The sequence below is a fragment of the Bubalus kerabau genome, chromosome 5, assembly GCF_029407905.1.
Source record: "Bubalus kerabau isolate K-KA32 ecotype Philippines breed swamp buffalo chromosome 5, PCC_UOA_SB_1v2, whole genome shotgun sequence".
NCBI classification, from domain to species: Eukaryota; Metazoa; Chordata; class Mammalia; order Artiodactyla; family Bovidae; genus Bubalus; species Bubalus kerabau.
In genome coordinates, this window is record NC_073628.1 from 49255493 (window position 1) to 49280361 (window position 24869).

Consider the following 24869-nt stretch of genomic DNA (forward strand, 5'->3'; position numbering starts at 1 on the left):
TCTGTTACAGACTTTTCAGGGTCTTTCATGTAACTTTCCCTACCGCGCTTCAGCACAAAGCCCCTGTCCTTTCTAACACACAGCAACGTGCTTGATGAAGAGCGGCCCTGGGTGGCAGTGAGTACAAGAGCCATTCAGCCTCCACACCAGCGTGGAAGCAACTCAGGTCCCTGGGCACATATCAGACATAGAGCAATCCACGCCAAGGGACTTCCTCCTGAAGGTACGCATGGGTATGCCCCTGGAGTGAATTCTCTGCCAAACCATGGGCATTATCAGACACTGCAGTGTTCAGTAACAATCATTGACCTTGCAGACACATTAAGCTGAAGACATAAAATGACTTTACTATAAATTCCCAAATCCTAAAATTAAATATTTTACAAGCTTTCCAATTTAGTTCTCAAGTATTAGTCAAGTTATAAGCATTAGCTTAAATATTTTCTTCTCAACTCAACTCAAATATTAATTCTATAACCCTGATACAAGCTACATGATATAGCAATCGCAATAATGTGTAAGTGTAGCAGAATGATTCAGGTGACCTGAAAGACTGATACTCCATTAGCACTCTAAACAAAGGGATTGATGCTGAATCCTTCCTTTGTATAAATGTGTATGCCCACTATGAGTCGAGTTAATTTTCTAGTTGCTAATTATAATATTAAGTCCAATAGTCATGTATTGATGTGAGAGTTGTATCATAACGAAGGCTGAGCACCAAAGAATTGATGCTTTTGAACTGTGGTTTTGGAGAAGACTCTTGAGAGTCCCTTGGACAATAAGGAGATCAAACCAGTCAATCCTAAAGGAGATCAACCCTGAATATTCATTGGAAGGACTGATGCTAAAGCTGAAGCTCCAATACTTTGGCCACCTGATGTGAAGAGTTGACTCATTGGAAAAGACCCTGATGCTGGGAAATATTGAAGGCAGGAGGAGAACGGGGACAGAGGATGAGATGTTTGGATGGCATCACCGACTCAATGGACATCAGTTTGAGCAAATTCCAGGAGATAAGGAAGGACAGAGAAGCCTGGCGTGCTGCAGTCCATGGGGTCACAAAGAATCTGACACGATTCAGCAACTGAACAGTAACAATGAGGTTCAGAACATTTCACGATTAGCAGGCACCTTGATGGAAGGAGACTAAACACCATCATTTAGACAAAAAAGAATGGGATCCTAAGTCTAGCATACATTCCCACCCCGAACATGAACCCACTATCTTTTTGGCCAAGTTAACACTTCTCTGGGCTGTGTTTTCGCCACTAAGTACCGAGAGGGGCTAGACCATCATAAAACCAGACAAAAGTGTGGCATTGTACAAAGTATTTTCAATCTGCTACTTTCCAGAATAACTCAGTAATACTGGATAATTAATTTTTCATATACTTGACCAATGAGAAGCAAAAGTACTTCAGAAATGTGAGTCTATTATCCACTTTCTAAAGGTTTTTGGTTTTTTGAATTAATCATATTTTATAATGGTAAATAATATTCATCTTATAACCAGAGAGTAATGAGCCCTCATTATATAGAAATAAATCTTAATTTTGAAATGTCTCCACTGGGGAAATTTTCATGTAAAACTCTGAGCAAGGTTGATCTTATGGTTGGGGGCAGGTGTGTCTGGTTTATTTTAGTTAATGACAATAAAAATTCTCTAATTATACTATCTGTGAATTACATGAAATGAAATCAATTGAGATAGACATATATATATATATATATATTCTACAGCTCTAATTATAAGGTTTCTAATAACTATAACCCATCTTGTTTCTAATTGAGTCATTGCATAGTCTCTTAATAAAATAATACTTAAAAAAGACAAAAGACTATCTGGCTGTTGTTGTTCAGTCGTTGTGTCCAGAACTTTGCAACCCTGTGTATTACCGCACACCAGCCTTCCCTGTCCTTCACTATCTCCCAGTTTGCTCAAGTTCATGTCCATTGAGTCGGTGACGCCATCGGTAGAGAGATACAAAAAGTGTCTTGCTGTTGTTTTATATTTTCAAAATACACTTAGTAGAAGGCGGATCACATCGGCTGTCAGATTGTGTATTAGGTTGTGTGTTTCAGAAGCAGACCTGTGGTTGGTGTTGCGATGCTCCTTATTGCCAGCAGAAGGTAGTGCTGAGCCAAGGATGACTCTGGTGAAGAGGCCTCTTGGGGGTCTTCATCTTCCCTTGCTAGAGGGTAGGATGTTCTCCACCCAGGACCTTCCTCCTGGTGGCCTCTCCAGCATCTGATCTCTGATGGGAGGATACTGTGGGGGACAAGCATTCATGCCGCCTCTTCCTCTACCACATGGGAGAATTAAATCAAACAGATTGCTACGTGAGGATCCCCAAGACAAGCTCCGTCTCGTGGGGACCTGCCAACGGAGGATGAGGTCGGTCACACTGGAGGGACTCTGGGGAGCAGCCCACTTCCCTATCTTCAGCAAGACTCACCTAGAAGTTTGACCTGGCTTTCTTTATTATGATGAACTCTCCTCAAAGACAGTTTAGGGCTTTCTGAACCTTTATCTGCCACTTTAATAAATTCGCCCACTCTTTCCTTCCATTTTTCAGATTCTTGTGAAAGTAAATTTCTCTTTCTCTGAAGATGGAAACTTTCTTCCCAAGCCCCTGTTAGTGATGTCCAAACCAGGTATCCATTCTTCTGATTGGCTTTTAAACATATTTGATGCAAATAGTGAGTCCCCAAGGGATAAGTCTCACCTGTAACTTTAGTCACCAGCCAAACTTGTCATAAACATTAGATTTCTCTTATTTCTATAAGAATTGAATTAAGACAAAGTAAAGTGGTTTCACTTTCAAGCACTTTATTAACAGTCTTTATGTTTCCTAGGTCTGAGATTTTTCACAGTCTAACTCCTAGAACAGTGAATTTAAGGTCTCTCCAAATTTTCTTTAATGTGGCTGTGAGTGTGTGTGTGTGTGTGTGTGCGCGCGCGCACGTGCGCATGCACATGGACCCTCAGTTGTGCCCAACTCTTTGTGATCCTGTGGACTGTAGCCTGCCAGGCTCCTCTGTCCATAGGATTTTCCAGGCAAGAATACTAGAATGGGTTGCCATTTCCTTTTCCAGGGGAGCTTCCTGACCCAAGAATCAAACCCATGTCTCCTGCGTCTCCTGCTTTGCCGGTGGATTCTTTACTGCTGAACCACCAGAGAAGCCCTTTAACATGCCTAAGCATATCAAAATGTTAAGTTTTCCTTTAAAAGGGCAGAGACTCCAGTGACCAATTCTTTGTCTTTCTTTGCATAGCAACATAAAGCTTTAAGCACAAACCCGTCGGGTCACTATAAAATCACTGCTGTCCCAGCCCTCTTTGGGGATCAGACACTGGGCTAAGCTACCTAGCAACACTGCCAACACCGGCTCAGACTGTCCATAACTGACACCAAAGGAAGCCTCTGAGCCCTCAACAGACCCTCAGTGTCTCTCAAAGCCACTGCGAAGTCATCTCGTATTCCCAGGATCCTGTAGCCACAACAGACAACAGAGGGTTATGGTAAACATTCTTTTCAGAGCCTCCCTGGTGTTTGACGGACTTCCCAGGTGGCGCTAGTGGTAAAGAACATGTCTGCCAATGCTGGAGACATAAGAGACCAGGATTCAATCCCTGGGTCAGGAAGATCCCCTGGAGGAGAGCATGGCAACCCACTCCAGTATTATTGCCTAGAGAATCCCATGGACAGAGGAGCCTGGCAGGACAGTCCATAGCGTCACAAAGAGTCAGACACGACTGAAGTGACTTAGCACAAGTGCACACTCAGTCCCTGATGACCAGGACAGAACTCAGCAGAGGGGAGTGAGGGAGGAAGAGGAACAAAAGCAGCATCTCTCGTAGCTTCTTTGCAGCTTGATCCACAAAAATGGGGATCATATCCCATGACCCCAGGGCATGGACTCGGCTCTGTGGGCCAAGGAGGATGCCTGTGGCTCTGGCCATCCTCAGCGCATCCTGGCTGCTGTAAGAATAGAGAAGGTCAAGGGGTGTCCATGCCCGTAATAACCCAGGTCACTGGTTGGAAGCTCCAGGGTGGAGCCTCTGCAGGCCCCCAACACTGACGACTGTGCGTCTTTCTCTTCAGTAAACTTTCTTTTCTACAACCTAGGGGACCTACCCAGATGCTGATGATCAGAAAAGACTGCTTTTCCCTGCCTCCTTGGTTTGTATCTGGCTTACCTGGAGTTGGTTTGGGGAAGGGATGGGTTATGATATTGAGCAGAGGGTACAGAGATTTCCCGTATTCCTCCTGCTCCTGTATATACATAGCCTCTCCCACTACCAACATCCCCACGAAAGTGGTACCTTTGCTACAACTGAAGAACCTACATTAATAATTCCTTATCACCTAGAGTCCAAAGTTTATCTCAGGTTCAGTCTTGGGTGGTGTCTATTCTATGGGTTTGGACAAATGTATAATGCCACATATTCACCATTACAATGCCATTCAAAGTAATTTCATTGCTCTGTCCTTTGCTTCTCAATCCTCCTTGCCCCCTAGTCCTTGACAACTACTGTTTCCATAATTGTGCCTTTTTCAGAATGGCATCTAGCTGGAATCATACAGTATGAAGCCTATTCAGATTAGTTCTTTTGCTTAGTAATAGGCATTTAAGTTTCTTCCATGTCTTATCATAGCTTGATAGTTCATTTCTTTTTAATGTGAAATGATAAGCCATTGTCTGGATGTACCACAATTTATTTATCTATTCACTTACTGAAGGACATCTTGGTTGCTTTTAAGTTTTGACAATTATAAATAAAGCAATTTTTGACAATTATAAATAAACACCGTGCAAAAGATTTTCTCTGGGCATTTTCTCTTGTCCTTTTATAGCTGATGAGTGGAAGGCTCAAAGATGCTAAGCAACCTGTCTAAGACCATCTGGGTCAAACATAATAGGAGCAGAATCTGTACTGACATCTGACTCCCAGGCCTCTACTGAGTCGAATAACCACCCACTGTCAGCTGTAATCTCCTCTTAGCTGCGTGATAATGGGGAAAAAAACAGCAAATACTGTATAATGCTCACCCTGCAGGGCTTAATCCAAAATTTAACAAGAAGAGCACTTCTGAAAGAATCCAAACACCAGTCCATAAGACTAGCCTAAAAAGTGTATGGGTATAACCTGCAACAGAAACTGCATTGATTGATATTTGGTGGCCCTGCATTAGCATTCTAGCTCCATAACACACTACTTTAACTCCCTGAACCCCTCAGTTTGCTCACCCATAAAATGGGAATATTGTGAGAAGCACCAGGCATGATAGGTCTTAAGTATAATTTAACTTCTTCCTATCATTCATTTTTATCCAGATATAATCTGCACAAAATGAAATTTTATGGGCTAATAATAGATTTTAACAGTAGTTCTCATCCTTGGCCACACATTAGAATCACCAAGGGACATGTTAAAAATTACTGATATCCAACACCAGACATTCAGATTTAATTGATTTGGGGTGTGGCCTGGGCACTGGAATTTTTAAAAGCTCCAGGGATAATTCTAATGTGTAACCAATGTTAAGACTATAATATGTTAAAGGCTAGTAAGAATGAATGCTTATGGATGCTAAGTAAACATGGTCACATCATTAAGCATTTAATCCTCTCAGCTCTACATGGCAAGCACTATTATTTCACTCATGAAGAAAGCGAGAGTCAAAGAGATGAATAATTCCCCAAAGTCCTACAGCTATAAAATGGGAATGTAGAGATTTGAATTTGGGTCTGCATCTTTGAAGCCCAAGCCGGTGGCCCCCAGCTAAGGCTGGGAAGACACGACTTCCATGGGTCATTCCTGTTGTCTTTGCGCTGGGTCTTCATTGCTGTGGGCGGGCTTCCTCTAGTTTCGAGGAGCAGAAGATACTCTTTGTTGCAGAGCACAGGCTTCTTTCAGGCTTCCCTGGTGGCTCAGAGGATAAAGCGTCTGCCTGCAATGCAGGAGACCCGGGTTCGATCCCTTGGTTGGGAAGACCCCCCTGGAGAAGGAAATAGCAACCCACTCCAGTATTCTTGCCTGGAGAATCCCATGGACAAAGAAGCCTGGCGGGCTACAGTCCACGGGGTCGCAAAGAGTTGGACATGATTGAGCAACTTCACTTCACTTTCACAGGTTTCTTTCAGTGCCTTCTCTTGTTGCAGGGCACAGGCTGTAGGTGCTTGGGCTCAGTAGCTGTGGCTCTCAAGCCCTAGAACTCAGAAGTTGTGGCACACAGGCTTAGTTGCCCCAAGTCGTGTGGAATCTTCCTGGACCAGGGATCGAACCTATGTCCCCTGCATTGGCAGGGAGAGTCTTATCCCCTGTTCCACCAGGGAAGTCCCCACAGGTCATTTTAATTATAGCACATGGCACACCCTTGCTCCTCTAGAGTCACATCCACTGTCTCTCTGAATTTTTAGCATCATATTCACACTGCACTGTTAACCATCATCCCACTTTGTTTGGAAAAGTAGCTAAGCCAGACAACAGAGATCAAAATGCCAGGCCAGCTAAAAGTGGGAGGTGGCAAAAATCTTAGCTAACTCACTTGCAGAGTAGATTTCCTTCTAGTCTTCTCACCTTTGCCCACCAGCCCATTCCTCTCCCAACCACATTGACAAAGGGATTGATGGGAAATCACCCTTTGGAATCACTCACCATCCCTCCAAATGTATCTGGCAGGAGGGAGGGCAGGGGGAACGAAACTGGTGGCAAATGAGATTGAATGACAGTTGTCTTGTCAGAGAGACCAGAACCTGGAGGCAAGTGATAAATGCCCAGTCCTGGCAAGAGTCAGGTAGAAGACATGTTTCCTGATGGTAAGTGGCAGGTCTCCCTATTTCCACCGCCACTAAGCATCTGAAGTCCCCACTGGTTCCACTCTAATTCCTGTTCAATGTCTAAAACAGATATGGGCAGGAAAAAAAATTTAAGGACTCAACCACATTCAGAAAGCTTTCTCTTTGAGCTTTCTTTTGGAAGATTCTGAGTTTCTAACTGTGTCATTAGTCTCCATCATAAGACTAAATTAAAAACTTAATAAAAGACAGAAACCTCAGAGCAGTCAGGCAGTAGATTAAGCCCCGAGTTACTCAGGCTTCTACCTCATTAATATGTGAATCCATCAGTGAAGGGAGGAGGAAGACCAGGATTCATGAGAGCACTGAATCCATCCATCTGAAGACTGACATTGTTTAGCTACTTTTATTGGGGAAGGGAGGGTAACATGGTGAAACAGTCTTTATCTTTGTCATTGGGAGATGGGGCTGTGCATTCCAGTTGACTATTTGTTAGGTCTGCACCTGTGTGCTGAGTCACTTCAGTCGTGTCCAGCTCTTTGCAACCCTATGACCCCTAGCCCACCCCTAGGATCCTCTGTCCACTGGATTCTCCAGGCAAGAATACTGGAGTGGGTTGCCACGCCCTCCTCCGGGGGATCTTCCCAACCTATAAATTGAACCCACATCTCTATGTCTCCTGCACTGGCAGGCAGGTTCTTTCCCACTAGTGCCACCCGTGGTCTCGGGCAAGTCACTTAAACTTTCTGAGCCTCAGCTTCGTCACTAAATTGAGGATGAAATAACTTCCTCACAGTTATTGGGAGGAGCAAATGGATTAATATATATATATAATATAAGAAGGTATTTGTAAAGCAGTTGCCATCATGAAAATTAGCTGGCTGTCTCCTGTTGCTAGAGAGAATCACCAACCTGTAGTTAAATTAAAAATGCCTGCTGCTCATTGTCCTGGAGCAAGCAACACAGGGATGCCCTGACCCACACCCAAGAAGCAGCTTGGACACCAATCAGTGCTGACGGTTCAAAGCACCTACCCCAGTGACTTGACTTTGGGGATCTGTTTGAAAGCACAGCGTAATTTCTCATACGTGTGCCATGTCTCTCTGGGTCTAAAACATCAAGGGCTCTTCACTCTCACTCAGTTTCAGGTACTCCAGAGACCGACTCTGTGACTTCCATCCTGGGGCTCCTGCAAAAATAACTCTTGCATGCGTGTGTGCACGTTCACTTGCTCAGTCATGACCGACTCTTTGCGACCCCGTGTGTCTGTGGAATTTCCAGGCAATAATACTGGAGTGGGTTACCATTTCCTCCTCCCGTGAATCTTCTTGAGTTAGGGATCAAACACATGTTTATTGCATCGGCAGCTAGATTCTTTACCACTGCACCACCTGGGAAGCCCAAATCTTGCATACACTACATATATATATTTTTAATTTATATCATACGTGGCAACCCACTCCAGTATTCTTACCTGTTGAACCCCACAGACAGAGGAGCTTGACAGAATACAATCCACGGGGTCCCAAAGAGTGGAACACAATTTAGTGACTGAACCACACAACAGCAACAAACACATTTCCAAACATAGGATCGAACAAATGGTAAAAATCTATTCAGCCATTGCTTACATACTCTGACAATTGTCAAAGAAATAAAATTAATGTCAATTAGTAGACATTCAATTAATTTTAATAAACTGTAATTGATTATTCTGTACCAGACTTTGTGATATGTGCTAGAAATACAACAAGAAATAGTTTTAATCCCCAGAGGCTCCCCAAATAGTAGGAGACACAAAGAGATAACTTTTCTACCATGGTATAGTCTAGATTGACATTTGTCCAAGAAGCTATGGGATCACTCAGGTGGATGGAAAACAGTAGGACAGTCAACGAGCCAGCCTGAATTAATACATTTTGATTGAACTATTTTTGAATCCTAGAGTGAGTGACTTCACTTTCACTTTTCACTTTCCTGCATTGGAGAAGGAAATGGCAACCCACTCTAGTGTTCTTGCCTGGAGAATCCCAGGGACAGGGGAGCCTGGTGGGCTGCCGTCTATGAGGTCGCAGAGTCGGACACGACTGAAGTGACTTAGCAGCAGCAGCAGAGTGAATCTATGCCTATAGTACAAATACTTAGGTACATCTAGATTCTGGCAAAGTAATCCTCTTACACAAGTTCATGCATTTCTTTGCAACTCCTTTCATCCATTAAACAAGTGATATTAAATATCTGCTAGGGCTTCCCTGGTGGCTCATATGGTAAAAGAATCTGCCTGCAGTTTAAGAGACCAGGGTTCCATCCCTGTGTTGGAAAGATCCCCTGGAGGAGGAAATGGCAAGCCACTCCAGTATTCTTGCCTGGGAAACCCCATGGACAGAGGAGCTTGGTAGACTACAGTCCATGCAGTCACAAAGAATCAGACATGACTGAGCAATTAATATTTTCACGTTTCAGGTGCTAGACACTGTGCTAAAAATTGACGACAAGGAGAAACACAACACTTGTCTTGCCCTTGAGGTAATTACTCTTGAAGGGCAGATTCAAACATGCATTTTAATATCAGAAATACAATGCAATAAGTGAAATCATAGAGAAACATACAAAGTGCATAGGTGACCTGGATTATTTTAAGAACAGGTCTACTTTGGTAGGTCAGGAAAGGCATCCCTAAGGAATAGAATTTTCACTGGTTCTCTGAGCTAGGGTTGGACAGAGAATGGGGCAGGGAGCATCAGGCAGAGAAGTGCAAGGAGCAGAAACAACGCTTCACAGCATCTCCCAGAAAATTTGAGCCTGTGCTCCAAGAGGGAATGTTCGACTGCTTACCTTCTATGTCCTGCTTCTCTCAGTGTATGACAGTAGGTTCTTCCACAAAGCCTAGAAAAGCAATAGCAGACACTCCGGCACGTGAAGTGGGGTCCCTGCTTTGACCTGGACAGTCACGCGCCATGTGTAAGTCTGTTTCTCCTTTTAAGCCTCGGTGTAGCTGACGGTCTCTGAGACATCTCCAACTTCTGAAGTGTTTCATAGCACTCTTCCCAGCATCCCAAAGTGACTAAGGCACAAATAGGATGCTGGAGAGTCTGTTCTTCTTTGACCATCCTGTACCACTCTGCTCTCTTCAAGGAGGCTGTTTTCTATGGATTGTATCAACCAGTCTCTTCTGAGGCCAAGCTTCCCACTGGATTCATCGGGAACCGTGGGGAATGGCTCAGAAGGTGAATGGACACAGAGGGTGGAGTTTCACACCCTAGGCTCCCTTCCTGTGGGGTCATTCCTCTGTCAGACCCCCTTGCACTGCCAAGTGGCTCCCTCCTTTGGCTGCAGCTATATCCCTCTCTGAGCGCTGTAGACCACTCCCTCCTGTGATGCTTCTGTCCTAGTGATGCTAATGGTTCTGCATCATCACTGGCAAAAAGGTGCCTATGTTACTTTCTTGTGGCTGCCCCAATCTTAGCACAAAATCAGGTGACTTAAAACAACAGACCTTTATTTTCTCAGCTTCAGAGGTAAGAGTGTGAAATCAAGGGGCCAACAAGGTCACACTCAGAGGCTCGAGGGGAAAACCCTTCCTCTGCCTTTATGACCTTCGATGGCTGTCCACATTCCTTGGCTTATGGCCTCGTCACTCTGATTTCTGCCTCTGCCTTCACATTGCCTCCTTCTCCTCTGTTATCTCCCTTCTGTGTTGTCTCTTTCTTCCAAGGACACTTGAGAAGGCAATTAGGGTCCGACTGAGAGTTTAGGGTGTGGACATATACTGATATTTGGGGGAGGCTACCATTCACTTTCATGCATTGGAGAAGGAAATGGAAACCCACTCCAGTGTTCTTGCCTGGAGGATCCCAGGGATGGTGGGGACTGGTGGGCTGCCATCTATGGGGTCACACAGAGTCGGACATGACTGAAGCGACTTAGCATAGCACCATTCAATCCACTATAGTACTTCACTATTATATGTTGGTTTTCCTTAACTCTGCCTGTCTGCATTAAAAATGATGCCTTCATGGGACATTCTTCAATTCCTGTTTGTCTGCATTGTCTTTTGATTCAATTTAATACAAATGCTTTCTGGTTACCCATGCAGCATACATGAGGGTACAGGAAGCCACAAAAAAAATAATATATCAATCTTCAGTTCAGTCACTCAGCCATTTCCAACTCTTTGTGACCCCATGGACTGCAGCACGCCAGGCCTACCTGTCCATCACCAACGCTTGGAGCTTACTCAAACTCATGTCCATTGAGTAAGAGAAATCATCCAACCATCTCATTCTCTGTCATCCCCTTCTCCTCCTGCCTTCAGTCTTTTCCAGCATCAGGGTCTTTTCCAATAGGTCAGTTCTACACATCAGGTGGCCAAAGTATTGGAGTTTCAGCCTCAACATCAGTCCTTCCAGTGAATATTCACGACTGATTTCCTTTAGGATGGACTGGTTGGATCTCCTTTCAGTCCAAGGGACTCTCAAGAGTCTTCTGCAACACCACAGTTCAAAAGCATCCATTCTTTGGCACTCAGCTTTCTTTATAGTCCAACTCTCACATCCATACATGACTACTGGAAAAACTAGCTTTGACTAAGCGGACCTTTGTTGGCAAAATAATGTCTCTGCATTTTAATATGCTATCTAGGTTGGTCAGAGCTTTTCTTCCAAGGAGCAAGCAACTTTTAATTTCATGGCTGAAGTCACCATCTGCAGTGATTCTGTATCCCCAAAAAAGAAAATCTGTCGCTGTTTCCACTGTTTCCCCATCTATTTGCCATGAAGCGATGGGACCAGATGCCATGGCCTTAGTTTTTTTAATGTTGAGCTTTAAGCCAATTTTTTCACTCTCCTCTGTCACTCTCATCAAGAGGCTCTTTAGTTCTTCTTCACTTTTTGCTGTAAGGGTGGTGTCATCTGCATATCTGAGGTTATTGATATTTCTCCTGGAAATCTTGATTCCAGCTTGTGCTTCTTCCAGCCCAGCGTTTCTCATGATGTACTCTACATATAAATTAAATAAGGAGGGTGACAATATACAACCTTGACGTACTCCTTTCCCTATTTGGAACCATTCTGGTGTTCCATGTCTGGTTCTAACTGTTGCTTATTGACCTGCATACAGATTTATCAGGAGGCAGGTAAAGTGGTCTGGTATTCCCATCTCTTGAAGAATTTTCCACAGTTTGTTGTGATCCACACAATCAAAGGCTTTGGCATAGACAATGAAGCAGAAGTAGATGTTTTTTCTGGAACTCTCTTGCTTTATCGATGATCCAACAGATATTGGCAACTTGATCACTGATTCCTCTGCCTTTTCTAAATCCGGTTTGAACATCTGAAAGTTTAGGTTCACATACTGTTGAAGCCGGGCTTGAAGAATTTTGAGCATTACTTTGCCAACTTGTGAGCTTAGTGCAATTGTGTGGTATTTTGGACATTCTTTGGCATTGCCTTTTTTGGGGATTGGAATGAAAACTGATATTTTCCAGTCCTGTGGCCACAGGTGAGTTTTTCAAATTTTCTGACAATTTGAGTTCAGCACTTTAACAGCATCATCTTTTGGATTTGAAATAGCTCAACTGGAATTTCATCACCTCCACTAGCTTTTTTTGAAGTGATGCTTCCTGAGGCCCACTTGACTTTGCATTCCTGGATGCCTGGCTCTAGGTGAGTGATCACACCATCGTGGTTATCTGGGTCATGAAGATCTTTTTTGTATAGCTATGTATTCTTGCCACCTCTTCTTAATATCTCCTGCTTCTTTTAGGTCCATACCACTTTTGTCTTTTATTGTGCCCATTTTTGCATGAAATGTTGCCTTGGTATTACTACTTTTCTTTATTTTTTTCTCCTTATTTATGAATTTATTTTTTAATTAATTAATTTATTTATTTTACTTTACAATATTGTATTGGTTTTGCCATACATTGACTTGAATCCCCCATGAATGTACATGTGTTCCCCATCCTGAACCCCCCCCCCACCTCTCTCCCCATCCCATCCCTCTGGGTCATCCCAGTGCACCAGCCCTGAGCACCCTGTCTCATGCATTGCACCTGGACTGGCGATTTGTTTCGCATGTGATAATTTACATGTTTCAATACCATTCTCCCATATTATCTCACCCCCGCCCTCTTCCACAGAGTCCAAAAGACTGCTCAGTACATCTCTGTCTCTTTGCTGTCTCGCATACAGGGTTATCATTACTTTTTCTTGAAGAGCTCTCTAGTCTTTCCCATTCTATTGTTTTCCTCTTTTTCTTTGCATTGATCACTGAGGTAGGCTTTCTTATCTCTCCTTGCTATTCTTTTGAACTGTGCATTCAAATGGGTATATATTTCCTTTTCTCCTTTGCCTTTCACTTCTCTTCTTTTCTCAGTTATTTGTAAGGCCTCCTCAGACAACCATTTTGCCCTTTTCCATTTCTTTTTCTTGGGGATGGTCTTGATCCCTGTCTCCTGTACAATGTCACAAACATCCATCCATAGTTCTTCAGGCACTCTATCAGATCTAATCCCTTGAATCTATTTGTCATTTCCACTATATAATCATAAGGGATTCTGTTTAGGTTGTACATGAATAGTCTGGTGATTTTCCCTACTTTCTTCAATTTAAGTCTGAATTTGGCCATAAGGAGTTCATGATCTGAGACACATTCATCTCCCAGTCTTGTTTTTGCTGACTATATAGAGCTTCTCCTTCTTTGGCTGCAAAGAATATAATCAATCTGATTTTGGTGTTGACCATCTGTTGATGTCTATGTGTAGAGTCTTCTCTTGTGTTATTGGAAGAGGATGTTTGCTATGACCAGTGCATTCTCTTGGCAAAACTTGGTTAGCCTTTGCCCTACTTCAATTTGTACTCCAAGGCCAAATTTGCTGTTACTCCAGGTATCTCTTGACTTCCTACTTTTGCATTACAGTCCCCTATAATGAAAAGGATATCTTTTGTGGTGTTAGTGCTAGAAAGCCTTGTAAGTCTTCATAGAACCATTCAACCTCAACTTCTTCAGCATTACTGGTGGAGGCATAGATTGGATTACTGTGATATTGAATGGTTTGCCTTGGAAATAAACAGAGATCATTCGGAAGTTTTTGGGATTGTACTTAAGAACTGCATTTCAGACTCTTTTGTTGACTATGATGGCTACTCCATTTCTGCTAAGGACATCTAGCCCACAGTAGTAGATATGATGGTCATCTGAGTTAAATTTGCCCATTCCAGTCCATTTTAGCTCACTGATTCCTAAAATGTCAATGTTCACTCTTGCCATCTCCTATTTGACCACTACCCATTTACCTTGATTCATGGACCTAACATTCCAGGTTCCTATGCAATATTGCTCTTTACTGCATTGGACTTTCCTTTGTCACCAGTCACATCCACAGCTGGGTATTTTCACTTTGGCTCCATCTCTTCATTCTTTCTGGTGCTATTTCTCTATCACATGGACCACAGCCTTGTTTAACCCAATGAAACTTTGAGCCATACCCTGTAGTGCCACCCACAATGGGTGGATCATGGTAGAGAGTTCTGACAAAATGTGGTCCTCTGGAGAAGGCATTGGCAAACCACTTCAGTGTTCTTGCCTTGAGAACCTCATGGACAGTGTGAAAAGGAAAAAAGATACAACACTGAAAGATGAACTCCCCAGGTTGGTAGGTGTCCAACATGCTCCTGGAGATCAGTGGAGAAATAACTCCAGAAAGAATGAAGAGATGGAGCCAAAGCAAAAACATCAATCTTACTTAATAGCAAATAATTTACAACATTACTTTTTGTTTGTTAGAAAGCATAGAAATAATGTAGAGTGGAATACAAAATTCACATGAATTTTATAGACAAAACATAAGGTTTTAAGGAACTTTATTACCCACTGAAGGCCATTTTAGATTCAGTCCCTGATTCTTTCATCCAGCTGCTAGATTATGTTGATTCCTTACTGCTGTAAGATTTGAGAGTTTTAAAACATTGCCCTATAATAGCTTTATTTTTTTAATTTTGATTGGCATATAGTTGATTTGTAATATTTTGTTAGTTTCAAGTGTACAGCAAAGTGAATCAGTTAGACAAATACATACATCCACTCTTTTTTAGATTCTTTGCCGACATAGGTCATTACAGAGTAGTAAGTAGAGTTCCCTGTGGTATACAGTAGGTCCTTATTAGTTATCTATTTTATATGTAATAATATGTATATGTCAATCCAAATTTGACTTCTGTTTTTAGTGCTTAGCCTCTAGACTTGAAGGATATTGTTCATGAAAAGCAGAGGTTTTGTGTTGATTTGACCTCTTCCCCTGAGGGCTGGAACACTCATTTCACCTCTTTCTCCAGTTTCCCAGCTGTGGGTGAGTAAGATGATCAGGTAGTAGAGTGACGTTATGTTGGTCAGGATAATGAGATTTGCAGTTTGGGACCATACCTAGGCCTTCATTAAAGGAACTCTAGATGAGTACACATTTTAATATTCTATTTATAGCTCTGATTTCCATGGATAGCAACTAACAAGTCAATGGCAAAAATGAAGGAATTATAACCTAGCAGATGAGTGACAAACAAATGGTATATCTTTGCAAAATCTGACAATGTACAATCAGCCTCCATGCCAACAAAGAAGGAGAAAAGAATCATGGACAATGTGTTCAAACACCGCCTCAGAAAACTCTAATACCTGATTTTGTCATTCTTGATCCATCCTTTTTTATTATTTTCACATGCAATTCATCAGCAAATTCTACTACATACAAAAAAAAAAAAAAAATGTATGCAGTTTCCAGCCACTTCTCACTGACACCGTGAGAGGCAGCTGTCCTGGCTGATCACAGAGCCCCTGAACAAAACTTTTGCATCTGCCCTTCCCTTCTACAGCCTGCTGTCAACACAGTCTTCTTTTAAAACGTCAGTCAAATCATATTATTCTCCTGATGGAACTCTTCCAGTGGCTTTCCATAGCAGTCCCTAGAAATGCCAAAAACCTTTAAAATGGCTTTCAAGGCCTTCAGTCAGTATTCTCAATGGAGGTGTAAGGCAATGAAACTGTCCTTTTGTAAATTTCTCTAGGGTGTTTCTGCTATGACCGTGAGTGGCCTTCTCCTTCATCTAGGGAGCAGGGCACCGCTACCGAATGATCGGAAATGCATGGACAGCCCACACAATGAGAGTCTCCTTGCCTCCTGCCTGGCTTCCTGGCACTTTCTCTGGACATTATGCGTCACTTCCTTCAGAATTTTACCAAGAATTGGTCTTTTCACAAAGCCATGTCATCAATGGCATTGCCATTCATGATATTTGAGTTACCATTGTATCAGGTCTGTATCAATATACATTTTCATGTCATGTTTATAGATATTTTGATCAAAGGTGAAGTATCCGACTGCTTCATTATGTCTTGTTTTTTTAATATTCATTTTGATTTATTTATTTGGCTACACTATTGGTTGCAGAACGTGGGATCTTCAGTCTTCACTGTGGCCTGCAGAATCTTTAGTCGTGGCATGTGTGGAATCTTTTTTCAGTTGCAGGATGTGAACTCTTAGCTGCAGCACATGGCGTCTAGTTTCCCAACCAGGGATCGAACCTGAGCCCCATGCATTGGGAGCCTGAAGTCATAGCCACTAGACCACCAGGGAATTACCTGTTATGTCTTATGATGTAATCATGCACTAGAACTTACATATATTTTTAGAAATTTCTCACATATTTTCCTATCAGGGAATTACAGAAGCTTTTTTGAAATTATGTATGAAGTCATGAGTGTGAGTGTGTGATCAGTTAGGTCCGACTTTTTATGACACCATGGACTGTAGCCCTCCAGGGTCTTCTGCCCATGAAATTTTCTAGGCAAGAATACTGGAGTGTGTTGCCATTTCCTCCTCCAGGGAATCTTCCTGATCGAGGGATCAAACCCAAGTCTGTTGTGTCTCCTGCATTGGGAGGTGGGTTCTTTACCACTGCTCGACATGGGAAGACCCCTGTTATTCTATTATCTATGAATTTAGTTTCAGGAAAGTATAGGAGGTATTCCAAAATATTTGCTATGATATGGGCCATTGAGTCTAATAGGTGCACTTTATATAATCTGGTCAATGTCACCTCTGAGGTCATCAAGGCCCAATCACTTCCATCCCTACTTCACCTCCTCACCTACCAATCCAAGCATGGTCATGCCTCAGGGCCTTTGCATAGACTTTCCTTCTCTCTGACTATCTCCCCTCATGTGTTCACATGACTCTCCATCAGAGTTTTGTGGGGTTTTTGATGGGGCTGTTTGTTTTTTCTAACAATTCTATTTAATTTAATTTTATTTTAATATTTTCTCGGCCACAGCACATGGCTTGCAGGATCTTAGTTTCTCAACCAGGAATTGACTCTGAGACCCTTGCATAGGAATCTTATCCACTGGACCACCAGGGAAGTCCCCTTCCATCAGAGTTACTTCAGATCTCTGCACAGATGTCACCTGAGCCGTAAGGACTTCCCTGATCACCCTTTATAAAAGAGCAACCTCCCCCATTCCTGATGTTTTCTCCCTGACCCTGTCTTACTTATCCAATGCACTTCTTATCCAGCTAATCACCTCTGTGTTTTACTTGTATTTTCTTATTATCTGTCTCTGCCAACTGGAATGCAGGCTGCTAGAGAACAATGCCTTCCATCCATCTGTGCCTAGACCGGTGCCAGGCACATAATAAGCACTCCAAACATGTTTTCTGCATAAATAAATGGCTTTTCATTTTAATTTAAAATGTTAATTTAAAACCTAAAAATTTTCATTTTCAGGAGTCCTTTTTTTCATTTGTTAAATAATATATTTAACATTTCACTCTTGTTTTATGAATGTAATATATATTCATGACTCTTCAAAGATATTAGTGGTAATCTTATTTGTTTGTGATATTTTCTTCTTCCTGTGTTTGCTATCACTCCAACCTTCCCTTTTATTATCTATTTCATTATTTATTTAGTTTTTTAATATCCTTGTTTCTTGGACTGCCTCAAATGTCAATGACCCTTGCTATTCTACATTTTCCTGAGTGGAACACAGAAACACTGACCAGCAGTTCTGCAGGAGGAGGTGAAGTAATGGCATCCGCCAGTGTTTGTCTGTGAGAAGTGATCAGGTGACCAAGTCGAGGGGCCAGCAGCCCTTCTCAACGGTGTGGTCAAAAGCAAGTACATGCTAGAATTTTCTTGGTGGTGGTGCCAGTTTTCCAGGGAAGGTCTCTCTCAACTCTCCCTGAGAAATATCAGGCTGGCTGCTAAGATCTGGAAAGGGGCACTGCTCAACAAGAAGACCTGTACTTAGTCCATCTACTAATACATGCTGTTCCAGGCCTCAGTTCCTCATTTCTCCATGCATACCATTCACTCTCATCTCTTTTGTTCCATTCTACTGGAGCCATTGCTTCTTCTGGGTAAGGAGTCAGCATCTAGGGATCTCAGTCAGTTCAGTTACTCAGTCATATCCAACTCTTTGCAACCCCATGGACTGCAGCATACCAGGCTTTCCTGTCCATCACCAAGTCCCAGAGTTTGCTCAAACTCATGTCCATCACATCAGTGATGCCATCCAACCATCTCATCCTCTGTCCTCCCCTTCTTCTCCCACCTACAATCTTTCCCAGCATCAGGGTCTTTTCAAATGAGTCAGTTCTTCACATCAGGTGGTCAAAGTATTGGAGTTTCAGCTTCAGCATCAGTCCTTCCAATGTATATTCAGGACTGATTTCCTTTAGGATGGACTGGTTGGATCTCCCTGCAGTCCAAGGAACTCTCAAGAGTCTTCTCCAACACCACAGTTCAAAAGCATCAATTCTTCGGCACTCAGCTTTTTTTATAGCTCAATTCTCACATCCATACATGACTGCTGGAAAAACCATAGTTTTGACTACACAGATCTTTGTTGGCAAAGTAATGTCTCTGCTCTTTAATATGCTCTCTACATTGGTCATAGCTTTTCTTCCAAGGAGCAAGCATCTTTTAATTTCATGGCTGTAGTCCGCATCTGCAGTGATTTTGGAGCCTAAAAAAATTAAGTCTGTCACTGTTTCCACTGTTTCCCTGTCTGTTTGCCATGAAGTGATGGGACCGAATGCCATGATTTTCATTTTCTGAATGTTGAGTTTTCAGCCAACTTTTTCACTCTTCTTATTCACTTTCATCAACAGGCTCTTTAGTTCTTCACTTTCTGCCATAGGGTGGTGTCATCTGCATATGTGGATTATTGATATTTCTCCTGGCAATCTTGATTCCAGCTTGTGCTTCATTCAGCCCAGCATTTCTCATGATGTACTCTGCATATAAGTTAAATAAGCAGGGTGACAATATACAACTGTGAAGTAATCCTTTCCCTATTTAGAACCAGTTTGTTGTTCCATGTCCAGTTCTAACTGTTGATTCTTGACCTGCATACAGATTTCTCATGAGGCAGGTCAGAGATGATATTCCCATCTCTTTAAGAATTTTCTACAGTTTGTTGTGATCCACACAGTCAAAGCCTTTGACACAGCCAATAAAGTAGACATAGATGTTTTTCTCAGAGAAGGCAATGGCACCCCAGTCCAGCACTCTTGCCTGAACAATCCCATGGATGGAGGAGCCTGGTAGACTGCAGTCCATGGAGTCGCTAAGAGTCAGACACAACTGAGCGTCTTCACTTTCACTTTCCACTTTCTGCATTGGAGAAGAAAATGGCAACCCATTCCAGTGTTCTTACCTGGAGAATCCCAGGGACAGGGGAGCCTAGTGGGCTGCCGTCTATGGGGTCACACAGAGTTGGACATGACTGAAGCGAATTAGCAGCAGCAGCAGCAGCATCAGACGTTTTTCTGGAACTCTCTTGCTTTGTAGATGATCCAACAGATGTTGAAAAAAAAATTTTTTTTGACATTTCTATGCGAGCAAGTCCAGTTTTACTTTATTTTTATTATTATTATTTTTTTACTTTTTGACCTCATGACAAGGCTCTTAGTTCCCTGACCAGGAATCGAACTCAGGCCCCCTGCAGTGGAAGCATGGAGTCTTAACCGCTGGACTATGGGAAGTCCCAGGCCCTGTGTTATTTTTTTATTTTTTATTTATTTTTTAAATTTTTTTAAATTTTATTTTATTTTTAAACTTTACAAAATTGTATTAGTTTTGCCAAATATCAAAATGAATCCACCACAGGTATACATGTGTTCCCCATCCTGAACCCTCCTCCCTCCTCCCTCCCCATACCATCCCTCTGGGTCGTCCCAGTGCACTAGCCCCAAGCATCCAGTATCATGCATTGAACCTGGACTGGCAACTCGTTTCATACATGATATTTTACATGTTTCAATGCCATCCTCCCAAATCTTCCCACCCTCTCCCTCTCCCACAGAGTCCATAAGACTCTTCTATACATCAGTGTCTCTTTTGCTGTCTCGTACACAGGGTTATTGTTACCATCTTTCTAAATTCCATATATATGCGTTAGTATACTGTATTGGTGTTTTTCTTTCTGGCTTACTTCACTCTGTATAATAGGCTCCAGTTTCATCCACCTCATTAGAACTGATGCAAATGTGTTCTTTTTAATGGCTGAGTAATACTCCATTGTGTATATGTACCACAGCTTTCTTATCCATTCATCTGCTGATGGACATCTAGGTTGCTTCCATGTCCTGCCTATTATAAACAGTGCTGCGATGAACATTGGGGTACATGTGTCTCTTTCCCTTCTGGTTTCCTCAGTGTGTATGCCAGCAGTGGGATTGCTGGATCATAAGGCAGTTCTATTTCCAGTTTTTTAAGGAATCTCCACACTGTTCTCCATAGTGGCTGTACTAGTTTGCATTCCCACCAACAGTGTAAGAGTGTTCCCTTTTCTCCACACCCTCTCCAGCATTTACTACTTGTAGACTTTTGGATTGCAGCCATTCTGAGTGGTGTGAAATGGTACCTCATAGTGGTTTTGATTTGCATTTCTCTGATAATGAGTGATGTTGAGCATCTTTTCATGTGTTTGTTAGCCATCTGTATGTCTTCTTTGGAGAAATGTCTATTTAGTTCTTTGGCCCATTTTTTGATTGGGTCATTTATTTTTCTGGAGTTGAGCTGTAGGAGTTGCTTGTATATTCTCGAGATTAGTTGCTTGTCAGTTGCTTCATTTGCTATTATTTTCTCCCATTCTGAAGGCTGTCTTTTCACCTTGCTAATAGTTTCCTTTGATGTGCAGAAGCTTTTAAGGTTAATTAGGTCCCATTTGTTTATTTTTGCTTTTATTTCCAATATTCTGGGAGGGGGGTCATAGAGGATCCTGCTGTGATGTATGTCAGAGAGTGTTTTGCCTATGTTCTCCTCTAGGAGTTTTATAGTTTCTGGTCTTACATTTAGATCTTTAATCCATTTTGAGTTTATTTTTGTGTATGGTGTTAGAAAGTGTTCTAGTTTCATTCTTTTACAAGTGGTTGACCAGATTTCCCAGCACCACTTGTTAAAGAGATTGTCTTTAATCCATTGTATATTCTTGCCTCCTTTGTCAAAGATAAGGTGTCCATATGTGCGTGGATTTATCTCTGGGCTTTCTATTTTGTTGCATTGATCAATATTTCTGTCTTTGTGCCAGTACCATACTGTCTTGATAACTGTGGCTTTGTAGTACAGCCTGAAGTCAGGTAGGTTGATTCCTCCAGTTCCATTCTTCTTTCTCAAGATCGCTTTGGCTATTCGAGGTTTTTTGTGTTTCCATACAAATTGTGAAATTATTTGTTCTAGCTCTGTGAAGAATACTGTTGGTAGCTTGATAGGGATTGCATTGAATCTATAAATTGCTTTGGGTAGTATACTCATTTTCACTATATTGATTCTTCCAATCCATGGACATGGTATATTTCTCCATCTGTTAGTGTCCTCTTTGATTTCTTTCACCAGTGTTTTATAGTTTTCTATATATAGGTCTTTAGTTTCTTTAGGTAGATATATTCCTAAGTATTTTATTCTTTCCATTGCAATGGTGAATAGAATTGTTTCCTTAATTTCTCTTTCTGTTTTCTCATTATTAGTGTATAGGAATGCAAGGGATTTCTGTGTGTTGATTTTATATCCTGCAACTTTACTATAGTCATTGATTAGTTCTAGTAATTTTCTGGTGGAGTCTTTAGGGTTTTCTATGTAGAGGATCATGTCATCTGCAAACAGTGAGAGCTTTACTTCTTCTTTTCCAATTTGGATTCCTTTTATTTCTTTTTCTGTTCTGATTGCTGTGGCCAAAACTTCCAAAACTATGTTGAATAGTAATGGTGAAAGTGGGCACCCTTGTCTTGTTCCTGACTTTAGAGGAAATGCTTTCAATTTTTCACCATTGAGGATAATGTTTGCTGTGGGTTTGTCATATATAGCTTTTATTATGTTGAGGTATGTTCCTTCTATTCCTGCTTTCTGGAGAGTTTTTATCATAAATGGATGCTGAATTTTGTCAAAGGCTTTCTCTGCATCTATTGAGATAATCATATGGTTTTTATTTTTCAATTTGTTAAGGTGGTGTATTACATTGATTGATTTGTGGATATTGAAGAATCCTTGCATCCCTGGGATAAAGCCCACTTGGTCATGGTGTATGATCTTTTTAATGTGTTGCTGGATTCTGATTGCTAGAATTTTGTTAAGGATTTTTGCATCTATGTTCATCAGTGATATTGGCCTGTAGTTTTCTTTTTTTGTGGGATCTTTGTCAGGTTTTGGTATTAGGGTGATGGTGGCCTCATAGAATGAGTTTGGAAGTTTACCTTCCTCTGCAATTTTCTGGAAGAGTTTGAGCAGGATAGGTGTTAGCTCCTCTCTAAATTTTTGGTAGAATTCAGCTGTGAAGCCATCTGGACCTGGGCTTTTGTTTGCTGGAAGATTTTTGATTACAGTTTCAATTTCCGTGCTTGTGATGGGTCTGTTAAGATTTTCTATTTCTTCCTGGTCCAGTTTTGGAAAGCTGTACTTTTCTAAGAATTTGTCCACTTCTTCCACGTTGTCCATTCTATTGGCATATAATTGTTGATAGTAGTCTCTTATGATCCTTTGTATTTCTGTGTTGTCTGCTGAGATCTCCCCATTTTCATATCTGATTTTATTGATTTGATTTTTCTCCCTTTGTTTCTTGATGAGTCTGGCTAATGGTTTGGCAATTTTATTTATCCTTTCAAAGAACCAGCTTTTGGCTTTGTTGATTTTTGCTATGGTCTCTTTTGTTTCTTTTGCATTTATTTCTGCTCTAATTTTTAAGATTTCTTTCCTTCTACTAACCCTGGGGTTCTTCATTTCTTCCTTTTCTAGTTGCTTTAGGTGTAGAGTTAGGTTATTTATTTGACTTTTTTCTTGTTTCTTGAGGTATGCCTGTATTGCTATGAACTTTCCCCTTAGGACTGCTTTTACAGTGTCCCACAGGTTTTGGGTTGATCTCTGGTTCCTCTGCCTTTTCTAAATCCAAATTGAGCATCTGGAAGTTCACTGTTCATGTACTATGGAAGCCTGACTTGGAGAATTTTGAGCAGTATTTTACTAGCACGTGAGATTAGTGCAATTGTGCAGTAGTTTGAACATTCTTTGGCATTGTTTTCTTTGGGATTGGGATGGAAACTGACCTTTTCCAGTCCTGTGGCCACTGCTGAATTTTCCAAATTTGCTGGCATGTTGAGTGTAGCACTTTGAATGCACTAGGTATCTCATTGCTTCTAAAAAGACTTCAAGCAAATCCTCTGTTCCCAGAAAGTCCCTCCTTAACCTCCCCCACCACACACATACACCCCCATACACTCTCTTTATCCATAATTTATGCTTGGTGCCTTATTGATGTTTGTGGATTAAATCAGTTCCAGGGCCTTATCACAAGTTCCAGGGTCTTATTATAAATAAGTTCCAGGGCTTTATGAAAGTTTGTGGATTAAATCAGAATGGTTCCAGAACTTCCCTGGTTGGCCAGTGGTTAAGAACCCACCTGCCAATGCAGGGAACACGGGTTCCATCCTTAATACAAGAAGATGCCACAAGCCACAGCTAAGCCCATGCACTGCAACTACTGAAGCTGGAATTCTACAGCCCATGCTCTGCAACAAGAGAAGCCCCCACAATGAGAATCCCACACACTGCAGCAAAGAGTAGCCCCCAATGACTGCAACTAGAGAAAGCCCATGTGCAGCAACAAAGAGCCAGTTCAGCCAAAAATAAAGCACAAAAGAAATCTAACAAAAAAGTCAGAATGTTTCTCACTGATGCCATAATCCGTAGGCATTTAACTTTCATTTTCCTCTGTGCCATGGATTAACTTACCATTCTTCCCTTTGTCAGAGTTTCATTGCAGATGGTATTTGTGTTTTGCCTTTAGTTCTTGTTTTGGGGGTGATTTATGAGTAGAGAAAAAAACAGTGGCAAGGTCTTTACCATTTGAAATCATTTTTCTTCTCCAATGATTTATAATGGCATGAAAGGTTTTCTTGTTTATTTTCATTTTTTATCTAATCAAATCTCTGTTTGCCTTGGTTTCTTCCCTTGATATAGTTTTCAAGTGCCATCACATAACATCAAGCAATGGTTAAAGTAACAACAGCAGTGAGCCCGACCACCCTGGGCTCTGCTCTCATGTAACTTTTAATTACACATATGAGGATCCTAAGAAAGGAAACATTCAGAACACTGCACAATCACACCCCCAAAATGGTATTTAACATTATATAAAGTATAAGGTGTGATAGCTAAGCTGACTGAAATGAGTTTAGGGGCTGGGGAGTGGGGTGAGGGTAGAGAGGAGAAATAGAGCATTCAGACAAAGTAACCACCAAGTTAGAATATTTGAGGGACTGAGAAGGATCACAGAGTAGGGTGGCAGAATTTTTGATTAAGAGCAAAGTACCAGGAAGAGCTGAAAGAGTCTCTTAAGCTATATTAAAAAGTTTCGACTTTGTCTAAGAGCAGTGGGAAATCATCTCTCTAACCAAAGAGCAAGTATATGGTCATACGTGTTTCGTGAGTGTGTGTGTGTATTTCATATCTAGACCTTAATTCACAGGGGGTGCATTTTTATATAGTCTTCGAAAAGGGGTATATGTTGATTTC